This window comes from Siniperca chuatsi, linkage group LG23, assembly GCF_020085105.1.
Source record: "Siniperca chuatsi isolate FFG_IHB_CAS linkage group LG23, ASM2008510v1, whole genome shotgun sequence".
NCBI lineage: Eukaryota > Metazoa > Chordata > Actinopteri > Centrarchiformes > Sinipercidae > Siniperca > Siniperca chuatsi.
This window is the reverse complement of record NC_058064.1, coordinates 7800200-7823267: the sequence shown is the minus strand read 5'-3', so window position 1 is coordinate 7823267 and position 23068 is coordinate 7800200. Positions and strand designations below refer to the sequence as shown.

General features: G+C 39.4%; 1 protein-coding gene and 1 long non-coding RNA gene across 6 annotated transcripts in view; one reads left to right on the top strand and one right to left on the bottom strand.

Annotated features, from left to right (window-relative positions):
* The window catches only part of anks1b (ankyrin repeat and sterile alpha motif domain containing 1B), a 235707-nt gene that overhangs the window by 205223 nt on the left and 7416 nt on the right, over nt 1-23068 (bottom strand). The window lies entirely within an intron of this gene.
* LOC122871126 lies at nt 1133-18475 on the top strand. The gene is made up of 4 exons (XR_006376796.1): nt 1133-1289; nt 15031-15235; nt 15761-15834; nt 15934-18475. It is a non-coding gene; the product is annotated as an uncharacterized LOC122871126 (long non-coding RNA).

Sequence of the window (23068 nt, the reverse complement as noted above, 5' to 3'; positions counted from 1 at the left end):
CTTAGAGCCATGCTGCTAGCGTGGCTAAAACCCTGAATAATAAAGTAAGTGATTTGTTAAAATGGACATTTTTTTTGTATTTTCAGTGCTACTATGATTTTAGTTAAAGTGAGTGTGCAGAAAAAATAGTCTTCCCACTCCAGCAGCTCTGATTACTGACATCAGTAGTTTTGTCAAGAAAATTCCTCAAAATGTGTATGTGTTGTAGAATAAGAGAGAAAGTAAAAGGTAAACGTAGTCAATGATTGTGGGCTGTGATGCTACGATTTCAAACTGGTAGCTCGGGCTGCACTTTCTCTCTCTTCTTTCTTTCCTCCTCTCATCCTCTTCTTTCTCCCTCTTGTCGGTTCAGCCTTCCATGAACATGCTGCATGCTAACTAACTCTCCAGCTCCAGGCAGCAACCAAGCGTTCATTGAGCAGGCAAACATTTACTGATCCCGCAATCATCAGGCCGGGGAACACATTTTGTAATTTAATTGAGGCTGTGTGGCTGGTGCAGTGTGTGTGTGTGTGACCTGTGGAGGCCCCTCGGCATTCTGCTGCCCTCCCCTGCTTCTTGTTGACAGGGGTAGCTATTATCACAACCAGGCAGATGTGTGAGGGCCACGGCTGACAAAGTGACAGGGGGCGAGAAGGCGGGGGATATGGAGAGTAACACAGCACAGAGCAAAACACTGAGATGGTGTATCTTTGATGCTACTACCAAACCAACAAGCCCTTAAGATCTTTATGAAGCTGCATCTAACTATGCTGCACACACATGAAAACAACTTCCTAATGATCTTATATGCACCCAAATTTAAAGGATTTTCTTTGAATTGGTCCCTTTCTCCCGCCAATAGTTTCACACAGTTCCACTATTCCAGACTGCTAGTGAGTGAGCATGGATGTAAACAATGCTGTATTTAAAATACTTTAAGAATTAGCTCTGCAACTGTTTTATGAAGAAGGAAATGCATTCAACACATTTATTAGATCTCAACACAATGTGTTTTGGTGAGTAACAATGAATGTAAACATAACTTTTGCAATGGCGTCCTGAGCAGAGAATGACATCACTCTCCCTCAAAATGAGTTGTCATCCAAGATTCTCTGTTCTTTGTTTTGGTCCGGCCATCCGTGCATGTTAGTGTATGTGAGTCCTTCCGTGTGAAACTGTTGGCTTTGAGGAGAGCGATATAACAGCTGTTTATTTTCTCATCTAACGTGGTGAATTAAGGATTTATTTCAACCAAACCGGAGTTGGTGGTTGTTGGAACAGCGGAGAGACTAACAAAGACGGTTTTGGTGAGTTTTCTGTCCAGTTTGAAGTGCGATATAACGGCTGTTTCTTGTTAAACAAAAAGGATCTTACTCTTTAACAAAAAGGTCTATCTCTGTAGCAATCCTTTCCATAATGTTGACAGACACTTAGAATAACAATCTGAGCCTGTCAGTGGCAAAAACAAGCACTTTTAGTAGAGTTTTATTTTGTTTCTGTCCAGTTTGAATGAAGTGTGTTTTACGATGATCTGTGAAGATTACTGTTTTTCTCAATGGAGTCTGGTGGGCCACAGTGCCCATTTGTTTTGATCTGAGATGCTGGTGCTTTAGTGAGACATTTAGTGGCAGTGAATGTCGCATACAGCTCCTTTAAGCCACTTTTACATCAAACTAAAAGAAATATTTGAGCCAATGTCAAAGCCCTATTCATTTTATCCCCAGCGCCCGAATTGCCTGTTGAAGTCTTCCGCAAAGTAAAATATTGATTGATATGAATAGGGAAATTACAGTTGTAATCAATTATTTTGTCACTGAGATGAAAGAGTGTTAAGTTGCTATCGTGCCAACCAACAGAGCGATTATTCATGCTCAGTATTACAGTAATGGTTTAAAAAAAGGAGAGAACTTGAGAGGGCGGGAGGTTATGTGAAGGAAAACTTCATGTACCATCAAAACACCTTCCAGTACATTCTTTTTTATGCGTTACAGTGCCAGGCAGGCCGATGCGCCACACAGTTACCCAGATGATTCATAGGCAACAAGGGAAGCTGCCAAAGAGGACTCCTCCATAACAGATCGATACAAATCCTGGGCTGAGAAGTGACTTAACTCCCACATGGCCATCGCCACAGTAGGAGGAGAGAGGGAGAGGCCTTTGGATTGTGGGCATTCAGTTTTGCTGTCTCACAGTGGTCTTTTAAATCAGTAGCTTTTATCTACAGAGTTACACCTAAATCTTGGCTTCAAGAAGCACAACCAGGTTGGATAAAACAGCATTTTTCTGATATGTTTCGCAGCAAATTTTCTCTTCAACCACAACTTCAACCTTCAGTTTTTACCTCAAAAATCACCCCGTGTGTCCCAAGTCAATTACTGGCTATTTGTTTTGAGTGCCAACCTGAACTATGACTGGCAGTACAAATACTCTCACTGGAGTTTGTGTTCACGCTTAATTTAAAGCTGACAAAAGCCTCAGCTAGATTTTTATCCTGCTCTTCCAGTGTGCTAAAGCCAACACATGAGAAAGGTCTGACTAATGTAACACCTCAGTCTCATTAAACACTACTCCTTAGAAATGGAGATCAAGTGAACTGATGCTTAGAGTACTAAAAGTCATGAAAATCGTGGGTTTTTCAGTTTAACAAACACAACTCTCAAAGAAAATGCCACACGGCCTAGTTTAAAAGCTCCTTATTTTAGTTTAAACATCTTCCAGCATTTAAGAGAATATGGTGACCTTGGAATGAGTTTAAATGAGTTTAAATATGAGCAAGTGAGATATGGAATATGAGGATTTCAGCTAGCAATATCTCAATATCTTTTGCTGCTCACAGTCATTACATTTTCTTCCTTGCTAGAGCCGAAGTCGATTATTCGATTAGTTCAGTGGTTCCCAACCTTTTTGGCTTGCGAGACCCAAATGAAGCAAAGTCTACTTGCAACCCCTAATCACAGGTTATGGCCTTACTGTGGATGTGATTGGTGGGCAGTTCAGCCAAAGAGATTCTCAGATTGTTTCAATGATTATAGGGGAGGTGGAAGTAAGCAAAAATTTGAAAAAAGTCCTAATTTTGTGTATGAGAAATATATGTTTTTCTTTCTTATCATTTTAATCATCTAATGACCCATCAGGTGTATCTTGGGTCCCCTTGCTGGGTCCCTACCCCCAGGTTGGGAACCACTGGCTTAGTCGATTGACAGACCACTATTTTCGATAATCGATTAGTTGTTTGAGTTATTTTTCAAGCAAAATGCAAAACATTTGATGGTTCCAGCTTCTCAAATGTCAGAATTTGCTGCTAGTCTTTGTCTTACATGATAGTAAAAAAGAAAAAAGCAAGCAATTGGAATATGTCACCTTGGATTTTAGGAAATTGTGATCAGCAGTTTTTCTGACATTTTATAAACAAAACAATTAATGAATGAATTGAGACAATAATCATAAATGGTAGTCCTTGCATAGCATCATGGTTAATGTGTCTGTTAAGTACAAGTACACTCAAGTCAGCTGAGAGTACTTATTTTAAATAATTTAGTCTCTGATGTAACAAATAAATATCTGCAGGCTTTAGGCTGTCACAAAGGCCTATGTAGATATGTATAGATATTTGCAGCCTCAGACATACTACATATTCATCTTCATACGAGGAGCAGTGCTGACTCTGTCAACAGATGTGTTAGTGTGGGAGCGTAAAACATGAAGTGTGGTAGTCAGCACAGCTCCTGTGCATGCACACACACACACACACACACACAGAGTTAAATATGCTAACTCATAGACTCGGGGCGGGAGAGCAGCAACAACTGGCTGTCTGCTGTCGTGACATCACAGTCTGAGGAACTGCATCAACAAATTAGCTGCTGATTAGAGAGGTCGCAACCTCTGTGCAGCCATTATACTCTGCTAAGCTAAGAGGGCATTCAGGGAGAAGTGCATCGATCAGGGCAGGCCAAAGGGCTCCAAAACATGCACCCACCCAGACAGACAGATGTACGGACAGACTGCATGCCATAAATTCTTAGGGCTTGTATGTTGAATTCTGCTGACTAGAAAATGTTTGTAATCATAAAAACATCATCTGTATTTACACGGTACATTAGCTACAACAAAAAACAACAACATTTAAGAAATATAGATCATAACCCCAAAAGAGGGAGGTCAAACCCAATTCATAATGATCGTTACATTAAGAGTCAAGAAGAACTGAACTGTAGGAAGACATTTAAAATCTGACACTACAGAGAACCTGACTGCCTCAGGTAAGCCGTTTCAAAGTCTATAAAATGTGTTAATAATGCCAAATGAGCTCTAAAATGTCCTCAGAAAGTTTTTGGAGGACATTCTTTTTTGTTTTTCTTCAGCTGGTATGCTACAAATGTCATTTAAAGTTTGGTAATGTGTCTCAGTAATATAATATCTAGACTACGGTGCATTCTGAGGTCATATAACTAAGTATAATGTATTGAAAACTAAATTGAAAATGCATAAGTCCTCCATGACAGTATATGTAATTTTGTGTAATGTGATATTGTCCATTTTCTGGAAAATTGAGATGCAGTTTATGGAACAGACAGAATGTCAAGTTACACATCACATTGATATAAAAAGATAAGAGATATTATAGGAAGAGCCACCACAGTATAAATGGTATTGCAAAATATCAGACAATTGACAAATTTATATCGTCTCACAGTATATATTGCCATATTTCCCATCCCCAAGTACTCACACAACATAACCGTATCTTGCATTGCATTTGCAACTGCAGTCACATAGTGCTATAAATATGACAACTGCATTCAACAGTTTTAAAAATTAGCCATACAGCTTCATAAGTAGCCACTTTAGCAGTGCATGCTTTAATCAGAAAAGAATGACCAAATATACACAGAAGAATCACTAATTTTCTTAGTTGTATATGGGGAAAGTAACATTTTTGGGTAGGTTTTAGTAGTAGAAATACAACTTTACAGTAGGCTGGTGCTCATAATTAATTTTAAGTTAATAATATGAACCTTTTCATCCAGTATATTGCCTGTAGTGAAAATACTATGTCTTCATCACCCAGTAATAAAAGTAATAACAAATATAAAATACCAACATGCATACACACACCCATATACAGTATGTACACATGCACACACACACATGCATACATACCATACATACTAGGGCTGTCAATTTTTATTCTAAATTCAAACTACTGTTTGAAAGCAGGAAAAATTTTGATATTTTATCTGTAATGAACTGTGTGAAATTTCACAGTGTATAAGCGTGTATAACGCTGTGTACTGTGCTTCAGTGTCTGACCCATTGCATGCCTTGTTGCCCTATCTAAGCTTTTGTCGTGCTCGATGCTAACGCAAAATGTAGAACACCAGTGAGCCGTATTGAACAGATAAGCATGACACCAATCTATCTGAGAAGAAATGTAAATTTGACACCATAGGTGGAAAGATTGTGGATAAAGGTCAGGCTGTTTGCTGACTTTGTAAAACTCCACTGCTTTAGCTTAGCTATGGTGCAGTTAGCTTAAATGAGCCAGCACGGGCACTTAACGGAACAGCGCTAATTCTACAATACTGTATATGTTAGGATGGCTACATGGGTTGCAAATGAATAACGTGTTAATTTGAATTCTTTTGAACTTGATTTTGTACAAAAGAGACAGAATACTTACACTTACATATACTGTATATCTTGTCACTGAGGCACAGGTTTCATAAGTTTATCAGTGTACATTATGTAAAAGGGACATAAAGCACATTGGGCATGTGGTCAACAGTAACCACATACCAAACAGGCCTGTCTGTGACACGTGAGCAGCCCTGCAATGAGTCTCTAGTCAGGGGCAGGCAGGGTGATGCCCGCTGGGACCTGCTGGGACCTGCTGGTGCCCAGTCCTGCCCCCGCCAGTGCCCTCAATGGCAGTAACAGACGGTCAGACACCACCTCATCCAGCTAACACACCTCAGGAAGCAGAGCATGGAGATTTAGGCTGACTGCTCCTGCTGAGCCGAGGGGGCAGATGACAGTTGGGACGTGCGTAGTTGCAGGTGTGTGTTTCTTAATGTGTGTGTCCGAGGCCTGGTGCAGAGACATGCCATCGCACCAAGAAGAGCACAGGGAGCGATAGAGAGAAGGAGTGACAGATCATTTGTGAAAGCTCCATTCATTTGTGAAAATGGCCTGGATGCCAGTCACCATCAGTATGTCTGCGATGGCTGTCTGAGCAGTCTGGGGTTCAGATTTTAGTTTAGAAATGAGAGAAAGAAAGAGAGCAACTGAGAGAGCATTACCATAATGATTCTGTCATCTCTCCATCCCTCTATCAGCTACGCCACATCTCTCTCTACACTCTCTCCCTCTGTTCCTTACCCTCGTCTATGAATATCAGCTGTTTCTGCAGCGAAAAAGTATTCACCCTAACAAGTAATTTCCACTCATGTTGAGTCTTAAACTCCCAGTGGGGCTGAGATAAGTTCAACTGTTTCCATTTCATATCAACTTATTTCAAGAATTTGCCTGTAAGAAGTGTTATTTTGTGATACGCAGGGAGCTTATTCTGTTGAATTTCAAGACTCCTTGAAAATTTTAAGAAGCTAAATTGAAAACAAGCGGGTCAGGCTCACCATGTTAGTTCAGTACTTATTTGTTTTGATTAAAAACAATGAGTATGTGCTACTAATATTAAAAAATTACTTGTAGGAATAGTTTTATATTTTGGGAAATATTTGCTCTATTGCCAATGCAATTTTTTTACTTTGGACAGAGCCATGCTAGCTGTTTCCCCCTGCTTCCAGTCTTTATGCTACGCTACACTAACCACCTCTTGGCATCTGCTTCATATTTAATTGCCATATCCTATCAATCTTGTCATTTAACTCTGGGCAAGAAAATGAATAATAAGTGTATTTCCAAACTACTTCTTTAAAATAGAGATGGATTTTTTGCAGTTAACTCCCACTTCCCTCCTTCTATCTTTTCTAATCCCTAAAGTTATAAAGTATATGGACAGTGCATATAAGAGTGCATATAAGAGATAAACTAGACAAGCTGTTTGAGTTAAGCTTTAGTTTCCAATGGGGGAAACAGCACGGTGATTGGCAGGTGGGTCACAGTACAAGAAGAAGAAACTGAGCTAAGACAGTTTGATACTATTAGGGAGCTTTTGATTCTCCTCCCTCTCATTGTCAACACTCCAGCATCATTAGATGCAGCTGAAAGAGCCATTTTGTGTCTCCAAACACAAAGTTTTTTAAACCAGGACACCCCTTCATAGAGATGTATTTTTTATGACTGTAATATTACCAGTCTCAGCTACGGCATAACTGTCTATTTTACAGGATTTTTAATATAGTGATTTGAATGTTCATTGCTATTTTTTTCCATTTTTATTTTTGGAAAAGTACATTAAAAAAGGCTAATTTAAATGTCACCTAATTTTTTAATGTTGTGAAATGTTTTTAAAATGCACAGTAAAAAATGGAAATGAACAAATATTGCTGAACCCTTGGCCGCTTGTTAAGGCTTGTTAAGGCTACAGCACCCACTTTGGGAACCACTGCAGAAATACACACATTTCATAATCAGTAAAAAGATTTCATACTATTGAAAAATGTCATTGTATCTACATATCTAGTATATAGTATCTAGAAAAGCAATTCTGGAAAACACACAGAGCATGTTTGTGTAAAAAAGTTTGTATATATTACCCACACACACATTCTCAGAGAAAAACACTCTCTGGCTTTCCCATGGCTATTTACAGCCCAGTCAGACACTGGGGACTGTCTGGAGTTCACACACAGAGCACTGGAGATAAAAAAACAACAACACAAATATGACTGTAAGCAATACACACTCTCAGAAACATCTCCTCTTCAGACATCCACACAAAGATAAAACCACACAGTCTCATTCATATAAAAATATCATCTCTCTAAACTTAAATAACACACTAAAGTATCAACACAAGTTAAGCCTTTTGTTTCAGTGAAATTATGATTGAAATGCAGTCAAAGTCATCTGCATATAAGCAAATAATTCTACTTTAAAGCATTATTGTGATTCAAATAATTTTCATTGGCAGCTCAGGTACACAATTTTCAGGTACTGCTGGCATTTTCCCCAAAACAACCTGTGTCCCAATTGCATATCATTATCAAATTCTAACTGGGTTTGTAGTGTGTTCACACTGGCAAAAATGACAAAATTAAGCTATACAGTACCAAACACTACCAGCTTCCATACAAAAAAGGCTCCATTTTGAGTGTGTTTGTTTCACGATGTAAAGCACAACACATATGAAAAAGTAAAAATAAATGTGTGTAAATGTGACAGCTGTAGCAACATCTCAGAAAGCAAAAAATAATATATTCATGGTATCAACAGTTTCGCTCACTATTTGTGATGTTTGAACCTGGCAGTTGTGCTTCAAGTTGCAGTTTGATTGGCATCTGTCTGTGTATAGATGGGTGACAAACATAACATCACATACATACATCACATCTGACTTACAACTTAGGTGCCATGACAGGCTTCAACCTAGAACCCGGAGTAATCTTTACTATGGCCTTCACAGTCACCAGATCTCAACCTAACTGTGCCCCACTGAAAGATTTTGGACCAACATGTTAGACAGTGTTCTCCACCACCATCATCAAAACACCAAATGCGGGAATATAATTAGTAAGAGTGGTGTTCATCCCTCCAATAGTGTTATGGTAAATGGTAAATGGACTGTACTTATATAGTGCCTTTCTAGTCTTTCTGACTACTCAAAGCGCTTCAACGTTATTGAAACTTGTGTCTGTGGACACTGTTGAATCTTAAATTATCTTGTCTGCACCTAAAATACTAAGTTTGTTTAACTGTAAGATTCCACTGTGCTCAAAACTCAACTGCTATATGATTTGTTATTTGTTTATTATCACAGAGCGGGATGACAGACAGAGAGCTAGATGAAAGAATGAAGAGCGGTATGATAACATTTTCAAACAGATGAGAGGGCCGCCAGATCTTTCTCTCTCTGTCTCTCAGGTTCTTTAGATGCTCAACAGACTGAAATATCACTGACATTCACCCTGATACATTTAACCAATGCGGGCACATTATTGGCTGCTCCAAATTAAGTGTGTAAACACTGCAGAGTGAAATGTGCGTGTGCGTAGATAGATGTGAGTGTCCAAAGCAGAGACAGACTATCAGAGAGCAGTGAGGTCAAGTGTGTGTTTGGGAAAAAGAGCCTTTTAAAGTTTATGAAAGACTAAAAGCTGTCAGCCCAGGGGACAGATAGAGTGAGAGACATGCAGGAAGAAAGAGAGAGAGAGGACAGTGATTCAGCTGTAAAGATGGGATGCTAGAGGAATGAGGAGAGACGAGCCAAAGAGAAAGGAAGGAGAAAAGAGGGGATAATGGAAAAGTAAAGATTAATACTAATGAAGGTGGAGTCATCACTGCAGGTTTGTTGTCAAACACAAGAATCAATCCAAACCATACACTATACACACAAATACACGCCAAAACTATAATGAACATCACTGCTTGTAAACACTGAAGACACTTCCCATTATTTTAATAGTATTACTTTAGTCCCCATTCCTGTAAAAATGTATGAAAACCAGTGATAAAACCATAATGCAGCAGCACTTAATAGCAGCAAATCACTTGTTAACTTTAAGGTTAAACCAACATAAAACCAACTTCAAGTCAGTTTATAAGGTACAGATAGAAGAAACCACTGGGTAATTTGGGTGAACTAATCCTTTAACTTAACTGATCTAAGCCTAGCTTTTAATGAACATATCCTGCAGTAATAATACAAGGAGGCAACAATAAACTTGCCTCCTTGGACACGTTTATTTCTAAACCAGTATTCAGTTTGTATAATATCTCCTGCTCTCTGCAGTTTCCATTTGTTACTAGACTGAGTTTTGCATGTGTAAATGACAAACACTAAGCACTCCGACTTGCTCCAGATGCTGTGTGACTGCTTTCAAATAAAATTAGCGTAGCATATCACTAGCTTAATTTGAAAGCAGTGACAGCAATGATGATGAGATGACATGTTGTCACACACATTTATGCTAATCCAAAATGATAATTACTTTATTTCTTTCATAAATAGGCTATATACAAGCTCTTTAACAGGCCTCTGTTAAGTATAGTGAAGGATCACATCACTGCTCTTTCCCTTAATTGGCTCACTGGTGTGTTTACACCGGAATAATTCTGCCAGACTAGCAAAGCAAACTGGCTTAGTCTGGTTCAGCTAATGCCAAAACATTTGAGATTTTTATTCTTCTACATTGTAAATGAATAAATATACAGCAAAATAGTACTTTAAAAGACTATTACTTTGAGTGCAAACATTGCTTCTTGTGTGATAAGCTTTTACTTTGCTCACTAGCCAACTACCTTGTTAGCATAGTTATGTGGCTAATTGTAAAGGTACAACTTGGAGCACTTTTGAATAGAGGAAGACCACTTTTGTAACCCTATCAACCGTATCAACTCTGTCACGTAGTTAAAAGATTAATGATACTGACTAGACCTTTATGTAATTTTTTTGTATCCCAAAATGTATATTTAGCATTAGCCGATACTTTCAAATTGCTGCACTGTTATGGTGCGAGCTTTTGCTAGGTACATTTTGCCACAACTGCAAAGAATCTGATGTTGTGACAGTTTATCACTGAATTTATAAAAAAAACAGGCAGCAATATTTGTAATTGATAATGTTTGACAGATAAGGAAAAATCAGATAAACTCGTTCTGTAAATTCCCAAAGCCCTCATTAAGAGGCTGTAAACTGCGACACAACTGTCAAGGACACGAGACCCCTTAATGCAGAAGGGCAACATGACAATGCAGATTAGATAATGTGACTGTCTGCCGGTCACAGTGACTCACACACAGACACACACGCACAAACAGGGGGCATATTGACAAAATGTCAGTCTCTGTTGTCTGACACATTTCAACAGGCCATCCCCTGTAGTTAATCAGACCACACACACACACACTCAGCCAAAAACAGCACACAATATTATAGAGTCTATACTGTTTCGAACACTGCAATTTTCAATCATTTCAATAAAGCTCCCCTGAACTGGAATTTAAATTTACTACAGGGCCGGAGAGACAGAAATAGATAGACAGAAAGAAACACAATGGAAGAGCTGCAGAAGATGCCTGGTAGAAAATCCATAGCCTGGCTGTTATCTGGACGATAATTGGTTTTCCCCTACACCCCTCCACCCCTCTCGCATCCTTCCTCTTCCTCTTCATCCCTCCTACCTCGCCTGCTACCCCTGTCTCTCTCCTCTACCCCTCCATCTCCCTTTCTCTCTGCACATACACACACACACACACAAATACACACATTCCCAGGCACAGCCATGCAGGTAACGAAAAGCACAGCAGGAACTCGCTGTAAATACATCATTTGTACAGATTCGGTGTATCACATTTTGCATTTTTGCACCTGAATGTCTTATCGAACAATGAGCTGACGACACCGTGAAGAAGGCTTAGTGTCAACTAATGCCCCTCGCTGTTATACCAGACAAAATGACATACACACACAAACATGTACACCATCACAAAGGCATTGCACATGCACACAGACAGACACACGCATACATGATTAGCGTGAAGCGTGTAATCAGTGAATGGCCTGATTAGTGGGTTACACTACAGTGCAAGACAAAGAGATTCATTTACTCATCCACTTAAAAAAAAGAGACAGAAAAATGAGGGGGTGTGGTGTGGAGACACAGGGGAGAAGCTATAAAAATCATTTTGGCTGTGTGGAGAAGCCAGAAAGACAGAAAGGGAGCAGACAGACACACACACACACACGCTGCCAGATACAGATAAAGAGGCAAGGAAGAAGAATGCATGGACCAACAATAAAGAAAAACAAGCGAGCAAACGGGGAAAAAAGAGACAAGAAGAAAGAAAGAAGGAAAGACACTGGAGGACATGAGGATAGACAGCCACACACATAATCACACACACAAAGGGTTGGTGCGTAGGTTGAAGTCTGCAGGGGGGCTCTGCTGTATTCACTAGTTCAAGATTTAGGAGTGCTTACTCAGCAGAGCTCCAGTGTCTCCTGTTATATTGGTAGTGAGTCAGAAAGAGAAGGAGGGACGAAGGGTTTGTATTGATGCCAGTACTTGCCAAGGGTCGATAAAAGAGACAAATATCTGCTGAGAATTTAAAAAGAAATGTATGTAACTAATGAGGAAAAAATATGTCCACAAATTTCTAAATGGAAAAAATTGATAGTGTAAATACAATGGAGCAAATAACTAACCTATTTATTCCAATCCAGGAAGCGTAGCAGCCTTATACTGAACAGTAGTTTCATGACCTGCATCCCATGTGTTGTAAGGTTTAGGGCCTCAATATCCTTCAAACGAGGTGCTTGCTGGATCATCTAACAGCATCTGAAACCCCTTTCTGCTACACCTTTCCCACATTGGACTTGGGGGGGAGCTGCCCATTTTTTTCTACCTTTCTAAAACCGACAATCTGAATAGCACACCCACTCCATGCAACAATTGGCCAGGTGTGCGGAGGTGGGAAAGTAGTGAACATTTTGTGTTCGCAGATCTATCTAAATTGGTTATATATAGACATAATTTTACAAGGTGAAATAACACCTAAAATACAGCATAAACTCTGTTTGTATGAAAAAAGATGGACAAAATGGTTGAATTATGTTATTATATATAAATAAAAGTAAAAAAAAAGATCAAATATGTAGCTACAAAAACGTATCTGTTCCATATATTCCTTTTTTTTTTTGCTTAATAATGCCCTCTTACTATTTTTTAAAATAATTTTTAGGTCTACATAACAGATGATTTCACAAATTTCAAGGATGGAAAGAAGAGGGTAGAAAGAGGAAAAAAGAGAGAGAAGGGGTGAGAGAGAGGTTGTGTGTGTGGTTGCGAACCTGTCCCTCGGGGGTTGCCAGGTGTGTCAATGTGCAGCATATTCAGCCTGAAGCCACAGACACACAACACCTTCATACCCACCTCCAGACCCTTTCTATCATTCCTTCTCCTCTTCCAACACACACAAACACACTCTTTATTTCTCCAACAGTCTTTTTCCAATCATCTTTTTCTGATTCCTGTCTATTCTTTCATTTGTTTTGGGGGGGTGGGCTCCACTCCCTCTTTGGAAGATGCTTCATTTCAATTACAGTTTGGAACAAAGGGTCCAAAGAGTTGGGTGAAAAATAAAGAGTAAAAAATAAAATGTTTTTCCTTCTCCCCCCTTGTTATCCCCTCCCTGTTTTCTTCCCATCTCTCCAATCTTAGCAAAGGTCCAAAATAATGCACCACAGGCAATCCTAATCATGACCGAGAAAGCTTTTTTGGATACTGATTTGCCTTCCCATCAGTCAAAGGAATCTTGCATTTAACCGTCATGCATAAAACAAAGTAGGATAACTCATAACCGGGCTGCTTTCTGAGCCTCGCTGCTTGTCGGGGATAAGTGAATTCTGAATTTGGGAGTAGGGGAACGTAAAATGAGCACTCTGTGAATGATATATTCTTAATTTTTCATTCAGTAGTTTTTGGGGCAGATGAATATTTGATATCTTTTTTAAAAAGACTCATTCATCACATAGTTCTCGTTGGCCAGGGGAAAGGAAGGATGAGGTTATGGCGAGACAGACTTATGGAAAGCGTCCAGTTATTGAGGCTCATTATCAAGAAGATAGAGTATGCTGGTGATGGAGTTAGAATCGTACGGGAGGAGAGGGGTGAATTGCAGTGCTGGATGACGCTCCATCTGCATTCAGAGTAGTTTAAGTTGGAGATACTGAGCTTTAAAGTTTTCCCATCCAGAAACTAATATAACTTTTTTAATTTGCCGGTCAGCCTCTTCAATAAACGTCAAACGTCTACCTGCATTCCCCTGTAAAGGATAAAGTTTTAGGAATAAGTTTTGATCTAAACTCTGGCTTGAACCCCAGACTCTGGAAGAGCCTACCTGTAGATTTGAGAATATCCACACATCTTTTCCAACTTGCTTTTACCTTTTACTGTATCTGTCCTCACCTACTGGCAATGTCAGTCTGTCGAACTACCACTTTGGTTCATCTAGCGCCATCATCAGCTCAAAATTTCTATTTGTCTAATACTTTGATTTATGAGTGAACACCTGAAACTAATGCTTCATTCATGTGATATCATAATCACGGCCAGCCAGGTGGTGCAAAAACCTTAACGTGAGCGTTATGGGAACTTTCTGAAATCTAAGATATCTCCCCCATAGTGAAAAGAACTACAAAACCTTCAACAAACCAGTGTCACAATGGCTGCTAAGCCTGTACTGTCAAAATAAACTCAAATAATAACATTAATACATTCAATTCAGCTAATTAAAAAGGAGCTGCGCACTGTTTGCATCTGGTTTTACTTGTTAAACTGCTACAAAAACGTAGAACAAAAGTAGCTAAAAAGCATCTGTAGTAGTGATACTTAGTACTAGTTAGCAAATGATAGCATGCTAACACCTTAAACTAAGATTGTGCACATGGTAAACATCAGCATATTAGCATTGCCACTGTGAGCTATGTTAGCATGCTGACATTAGCATTTGGCTCACCACTGTGTTTAAGTACAGCCTCTAAGACTCACTAGCATGGCTGTAGATTATTATTATTTAAACAAAAAGGCAATTATATGCATTTCAATAAGGTTACTACCTACAGGTTTTAGCATATTTAATGTAATGAATGAATTTAATGTAGGAATATTATGTAACCATTCTCTACATTCAGTCTAAACAAATAAAGCTCTGGAAAGAGAAAGGAGAGACTTGAAATGTAAATTAGGACACCTGAGTAGTTTTTGGCTCACTAAATCATACATGTACGAGTTGTGTTGGCTATGTGTGGGTGGACAAGGAGTGTATATGGGTGCCTGAATACATTATATCCATATATCCTCATGATGCTGCATCTACAAGCCTGTAGCACATATTATCATTGACTGAGTGCACTCTGTGTGACAGAGACCGTGAGAGAAAGACAACAAGCGGCAATCTGTTGGCATCAGCAAAGCCTGCTGGGAAATGTGTATCCCGTGGGAAGCTGTCAGCTCAAAGTAATTCACTTCCTGGTCGCTCTGCACGCGCTCCCTCAATGTCAGCGCCGAGGAGAAGACGAGTGGGGAATCAATCACAGAGGGAATTAAAGAGGTCATCACATCCTGGCTAGGTATCACACACACACACACACACACACACACACACACACAAACTGTAAACTCAGTCTTCAGCTCCATCACTCATACAGGTAAAGGCCATTTTTATCCACACACCTGGTGACAAATTACATAAGACACCTGTAAGCAGCTACATGTCAGCAGAACACACACACTCTGTCTGAATTTGTGTTTAATATTCATATGGAATCTCTTTGTGACAAGCTGGGGAGATGTTCAGTCGCACACTAATCTGAGATGATTAGCTGTATGTGTGTGTGAGAGAGAGAGAGAGAGAGAGAGAGAGAGAGAGAGAGAGAGAGAGAGAGAGACAAAGAGACTGAGGGAGTGCTGCATAATTGGGAAAACTCCATTTTTGCACAGACTAAAGATGAGAGAGCTTTTTCATCAATTAATGTTTTAAACTGCAGTGCAATATGGTTGAAATCGCTCGCTTTTTGCATGCTGCTGATATGTATTCATGATGCATGTCTGTTTAATGTTTCTGTACTCATTTGTCACGGCACTGGCTGGTTCAGAGGAGTTACTGCACCAGTTGTGGAGAAGGAGAAGATGATGGACTGGTTTGAGTGTATATGCTACACAGACAAAAGTATGTGGTAACCCGAAAATTACACCCATGTGTGAACATTTCATTCCAAAACCATGAGCATTAATCTGCAGCTATAACGACCTCCATTCTTCCCTGAAGGCTTTCTACAAGATTTTGGAACCCAGCTGCATGGATTTTCTCCTGTTCAGCCACAAGAGCATTAGTGAAGTCGGACACTGATTCTGGTGATAAGGCCTGGCTCGCAGTTGGCGCTCCAGCTCATCCCAAAGGTGTCGGATGGGGTTGAGGTCAGCTCTGTGCAGGCCAGTCAAGTTCTTCCACACCAAACTGGGAAAATCAACCCTTGATGGACTTGGCTTTGTTTATGGCGGCATTGTCATGCTGGGGTCTAAAGTATATAGTGCTTTGTATTAAGGGGTCACAAGCAAAAATGGTTGGGGAGCTCTGGTCTAAACTATCATTGTATGCTATAGCATTAAGATTTCCCTTAATTGAAATTAAGAGGCCTAGCCCAAACCATGAAAAACAGACACAAAAGTAAGTGGAAAGTGGCAACATACTTCAAGTACATAGATCACAGAATATATCTACTGGCCTTTTTGGCCCCATGTGCTTTCCATGAACCTGGAACCTCATTCCAATTTTGGTTCAACTAATCTAAAAAAAGAGCAAGAGAAAGAGTAACTTTAAAGTAAACCCAACTGTAACCATTTGTTTTGTGGTTGCAATGCATACTAAAGCAGAAAAATAATCAGAAAACACTTCGTCTTCTAGCCTTTCTAGCATTTTTATTCTCCATTCTCACCTCTGAATGCCTCCTTTCCAACATCCTTTCTAACAACACACAGTTGCCGAAAGTAAATTACAAACGACTCTGTGTTGTTTTGTCAAGTGCAAAAATTGGGTCTCAAAAAAACTGCTATTTTATTTTTATCAGCCTAATTTGCCTGATCTTCAGAGTTATCCAGATCCGATGAAAACGCCAAGGGACTTTTAGTTACTGAGTTGAACTCCCTTGGGCGCTGAAGTTGCTGGGACTATTTGGTCGAGAACAGGCATACAGTAAGTACAGCGGGTCAAAGTTGAACCAGGAAACAGCTCTGTAAAATCTAATAAATGTTTGGGAAGGACCTCGATTTTTACTCCCTGAAAAGTGGTTTAGATAATCCTGCTGAACTGTTTACAACCTGTCTCACCATCTGATTACGTGTTTACAACCTGTCTCACCGTCTGATTACGTGTTTACAACCTGTCTCACCATCTGATTTGCTGGTGTTGCTCAACCTACTGAAGTATGACCTATTGCAGTCGTTGTGTCCCTGCATATAAAGCAATTAGGCTAGTTATTAAAAAAGTTTCCATAACCAATAGCAACAACTATGACAAATAAGGCCTAGTTTGAAAAAAAAAATCCATTCAATTGACTGATTTTAATTTGATATTTAGATACAGTAAGACTGCATGGGTGTGTATTATCAACATTACTATTAGTAGCAGTAGTAGCAGTTATAATAGTAGCCTATTACCCTGTGAGGTTTATGGCTTTAATGACATAAATAAGATTTGGCAATTTGTAACTGGGAGCTTTTGGCATGAAAAAGACCAAACTCAAACATACTGAATATGGGCACGAAACACAGTCTTGTCAGTTTCATTTAAAAACATATCAGGACTTCAGGAGCCTATGAGCCGTGAGTCCAACCCCACGAAACACACACTCACACATCCATGCATAACTTCCCCCCAATGCCTTCCAGCGTAGCCCTTGCCCTAACCACATAATGACATTAGCATTTCTAGCCCTCTTCCCTCCACATCTTATCTACTTCAAAAGCAGCGCTTCATTAACTACTGCCATCTATCAGAGAGCAGGGAGCCGGGTGGAATGTGCGTGTGTCTCCACAACACTCGCAGTGTTATGTGGGGTCACAGGCTTGTAGATTAGTGTGACAGACTGGACGTCACACCTCTCCCTCCGTCCTCCAGCTGCATGTCGCCTCCACTCAGTATCAACATGTTTGCCTCTTAAGGACCAAACACAACATGACCAAAAGTGTGCAAAATCTACTTGTTGAAGCTAGCAAAGGGGAAAGTCATGAGAGAATTAAATTAACAAGAAATTCCCAGCAACACCCTCCTGTTAAAGGATTTAGCACAACCAGCATGAATTACGTCTTTCATTACGTATTTAAGCAACAAGCCACGGCAGCGGTGATTGACACAGATTTTTTAACAGCTAAGGCTTATAACTTTTTAAGTTCTTCTAAAACCACTTAGAGAAGTATTTCAAGTTTCTTATCTGTTAAGAATTATTGAGAAAGAGTGAAAATGTTGAAGAAATATTTAGTTTGAATACAAAACTGTATTTTTCCATCTGGCCCTACACTAAGGGGTTTCTAATTGACATAGAAGTGTCCTTATAGCAATTTATTTACTAATATAATATATCATTCATACTTAGATTAACAGGTTACATAGTCCAGTGTTTTTCAGCTAATCACATTCATGTATATATCCCTGTGAGGTATGTTATATCCTGTAAGTGTATGATTACAAATAGGAAAATGGACCACAAGTATAGGGTTGAATTCATATTAAAGGGATATCTGAGTGGATCAACACCAAAGACCAATGGCTGGAGGTTAGGAGGTCAAAATGAAATAAAAACTATTTAAATCCACTTTGTCCAACTTTTAAATTGTGAATTATATGTATGTATACCCTCCTTTATAGGCTATATACAGTATAAAGTCTTCTATGGGAAAAATAAACCGAACAAATTACCCAGACAGCCAAAGATGCTGTGCCAAACAGCCTAAATCTAGCACATCTTGTTGCCATATTCATGCCAGACTCATAATTAATAACATACCAAAACTCCAAGGGTCAACTCTGCCCAAAGTTGGCCCAAGTTCTGCTAACCAAAACTAAATCTCAGCCGATATCAGTCCAAGTCAGCACTGCCAAATCCTAGCCAAATCTGGCAACCATACAGCATACCTGCTCTGTTTTGTGGGAACTGAACTATTTTAGCTACTCACACAGATTCAGACAAAAGCATTTGTCATTAATTTAGATCCACTTTATTCACGTGAATTTGACTTCCTGAACTGTTTGTGCAGTCTGTGGTTATTTACCACAAACAGCTAATGTACCAACTGTACCAGACGTTAGCTATTACTAGCAAGTTATATGCACCAGCTGTTGTGTGTGTATGTTTGTGTGGCAGTTCAGACTGATAGATCTCAGAAACTGACCAGGAACTCCAGTTCTTTGTGCTTATTTCCTCCAGTCGCTCTTGTTTTACCTCATATTTCCGTACGCTCATGAATTGGAGTCAAACAGTGTCAGGAAAATGCTCAAGTTCAAATAGAAACAACTGGCACAAGCAATTTCACAACTAACTTTATATGCAATTGCAGCACTTCTAAAATTTGCTTTGCGTTTAGTCTGAACACACCTTAACAGGTCTAACTAAACTGCACATTGTACTGGTAATTAACTTATTTACAAAGCTGACAGTTCTATTATTACTGGGGATTGTGTTTATATGAAATTTACAATACTACTACTGTGATTGTAATAATTGCTACAAAGTAATATGCACTTGTCGACATTTGTAAAGAAAATGTGTTGTCAGTGTTGGAGAAGGCCTTTGAGCAGAACTGCTACTTTATCAATTAGTTAATAAAGCAAAGCTATGCTAATATGACTACTTAAAATCCTGTACATTATAAACTGCACAGAGAAAGCTAAAAACATTTGTACATATGCCATATTCCATGACTTTGTCTATATTTGTGATTTTTTACATTTACAATCACCACCTGGAGGTCACAGCCCTGTTACATTTTTAATCACCACTACATTTCCACCGCGACCCGGCCCCGGATGAGCGGCAGAAAATGGATGGATGGATGGATGGATGGACATCACTCCCTTTCCTGACGTGACCTGGCCAATAGTAATAAATCTCAGGTTGTAGTTATAGGGGGAGGCAGTTCTCAGAAGGGTTCCCAGAATTCCCCATTTGCCACCGTCAACCAAAACCGATGTCGCACCGAGAGGCATGATGGGTAAAATATGCTCCCACATGGTGACAAGAGATATAGTGCGGCATGAGATGTGAGTGAGAGAGAGACATAGAAAGAGAGAAGGAAGTAGTTTTTGAGGTAGGGACCAGGGGGAGGAGAAAACGATAAAGAGCGACAGTAGGGAGGCTGGATCGTCCGTCTCTGGAGAGTAGAGAGAGGAGAGAGATGGCTGAGTGAAGTGAGTGATGGCGGAAGAAGCTGGAGAGAGATACTGAAAGAGAATCCAAGGCACCAGATGGAGGGAGAGAGAGAGAGAGACAGAGACAGAGATTTGAGACTCAGACAAAAAAAAAAGATTTAGATTGAGGGAGGAACAAAGAGAGGCTTAGAGTGCAAGAGAGAGAGAGAGTGTGTGTGTCTCTGGCAGGATGCTGCAGCAGAGTTTGGCTCAGACCCTAATGGAGATGTAAGAAGCCTCTGAGTTTGATCACACACACACACACACACACACACACACACACACGCACATACATATACACTTTCACACCTTCTTCCCCTCTCGATCTCGACCTGTGGCTCCAGACAAACTCAATGCACTGACGCCACTGTTTGACCCAAACCAAAGCCAAAATGATGGCCAAAGATTCACTGAATGACTCCTGCTGCATGTAATTATGCATCTATACAAAAAAGTTGCTATGTTCCAGGACTTTTTCAGGTTTTAAAAACTATGTTTAAAAAAAAGAATAAAAGTATCCAGGTAAAATAAGATTTAAAAAAAATACACTCTGTAGCGCAAACACTCTAGATTAACCATTGGGATTTTTTTGGGGGGCAAAATCAGAGGCTCATCTGGGTTTCCTGCACTTTTTCTCTTCACTTCACAGGAAATCTGTCCAATGACTAATCAATTAATCATTTCAGCTCTATATCATTATATATATATATATATATATATCACAGTAAATCCCATACACACAATAATTTGTGAGACACACATGTTTTTAGGTTGTGTGTGTGTGTGTAGTCCTCTTAATCCAACCCTTTATATGACTTGAATTCTCCACAGTTAACCTTTGACCCAGTTTAGCTCCTGGATTCCCTCATCAGCTCTCACCCTTACTTGGTTATATAAGGACAGTGGTTATGTCACACACTTGGACTCACAAAAACACACACACACACACACACACACAATGACGCAGCCTGCCAGTCTTGGTTTTGGTCGTCTGATTTGCCCTTTCCGCAAACAGAGAGCTAAAGTGTTGCGGCCGTGAAACAACTTGAGAAAAATAAACAGAGTTTTGAAACCAGTCACGCCACTACACACACAGAGCCACATGCAGTGAGCTACAAGGATAGAGAGCCTCTTAAAGACTCCAACACAAGCAGGGGAAGACATCGGAAAATAAACGGCTGGGGAGACCGCCTGTGAGGATGCCAATTAAAACAGAGAGTCCATACACAAGTGTGTGTTTGAGTGTGTGTCTCCTCTGGGAGTCACTTCACTCCACTTAAAGGGTGTTTGTTTGCAAAGGAGGAGGGAGGTAAACACACCTAGCCACACAACACAACCAAAAAACACGATGGGCTTTCCCCCTGAACATTACTGAGCGAGAGTGTGCAAGGATCAGCCACCATCTGCTGCATCATGAGTCATTCTCTTTCAGCTTTCAGTCACCTTCACTTCACTCCGTCAGTCAGTATGTTGTCACACACAGCACATACATCTCTCCTCATTTCCTCTATAAGACAGTACATCACAGACTGTCATCGTAAATGTATCTTCACTGTGAATATTGGTCTGTATGTAAAGCTGCTTAAAGGAAAAATCCACATTCAGATACTTTTACGCTGTTATCCTTTCACCACTAGCACTATGCTGAACATTCCCACACTGCTAGTATTATGAAAAGTTGCATGAATATGAACATGTAATATATGTATATATGTATGAGACTCTCATTTTGGTCTCATTTTCTATACAACTGAAACCTCATAAATATGGTGTCTCCCTACCTTTTAAGCAGTTTGGCAATCCAACAGTGTCCTTGAAAAATTAATATCCTAATTTGTTGCAAAGGTTTAACAATCAAAAATAGTCCATTTAGTAAATTTATATATATATATATATATATATATATATATATATATATATATATATATATATATATATATATATATAAGTGTTGCAGGTGATATTTTATGATGAAAACACAAATACTGTTTCGCTGTACTGACTTTTCCTTAATCTGTCCCAGCGTCTCCTGTTTAGTTTATGATGTTGTGCATTTCCCAGAATACCGCAATACAGCAATCTTCAGGGAAAATGCCTAAAGTGGTTGCAGTTATGTGAGAGATACATTAGTAGCACAAGCAGGAAAGAAATTTTTACAGACAGACAGACAGACAGATAGAAAACATTTCTATCTACCTGATTTTATGTGCAATTTCAATTTGTGCATTAAGACAAATAAGTAAGTAGGCTGAGGTGGAAATGTGGGCATATTAATAAAGGTTGAAGCCGATAAATGCTGTAGATCAGAGGATTTGTCAAAATTAGGGATGTGTTGATCTGATCCACCAGATTGGTATCAGTGTCAGAACAGACCTGATTAAGCGGATCGGGTATCAGCCAAATGTGACCAATCCATATCAAATACAGTTTCTTCCTCTGTGTCATTACAACATTCAGTGTTTTAGCTAAAAGTAAACAGAGGCATACAGATTTTAAATTTGGTAAAAGAGATTGCTATTGGATGAAAACTCTGTATCAGCAGATAACATGAGATGAGGTATTGGAATCAGTATCGGGAGGAAAAAAGGTTCATCTTTAGTAAAATTACATTAAAAATGCATAAAATCCATCTTAAAAGTGAAGCAGCAATGAAATGCCATGATGTACCAGAGTTACTGTTTCTTAATTATGTAATCTCGCCAAGTCTTACTGAGTATATTAAAATAACAGTAGCTGATGGACAAATGTTCTAATTCCCATTTTATTTTGCAGACTTTTCAGTCATTTTCCTACAGCTTGCCCGACCTGAATGTTTGAGATGCAATGCATTCTGGTCTATTAAGGCTACTGTTTGTGAAGAAATTAGTATCTCTGGTTCCTATTAGATGATGCTTGTTGCAATATGAAAAAGGCTTTGCTCTTAAATTCAGAGGGACTGATGCAAACATCTGACATTTATAGTTTATGTTATAATGTAGGCCTATGTTACAGGAAATGTTCC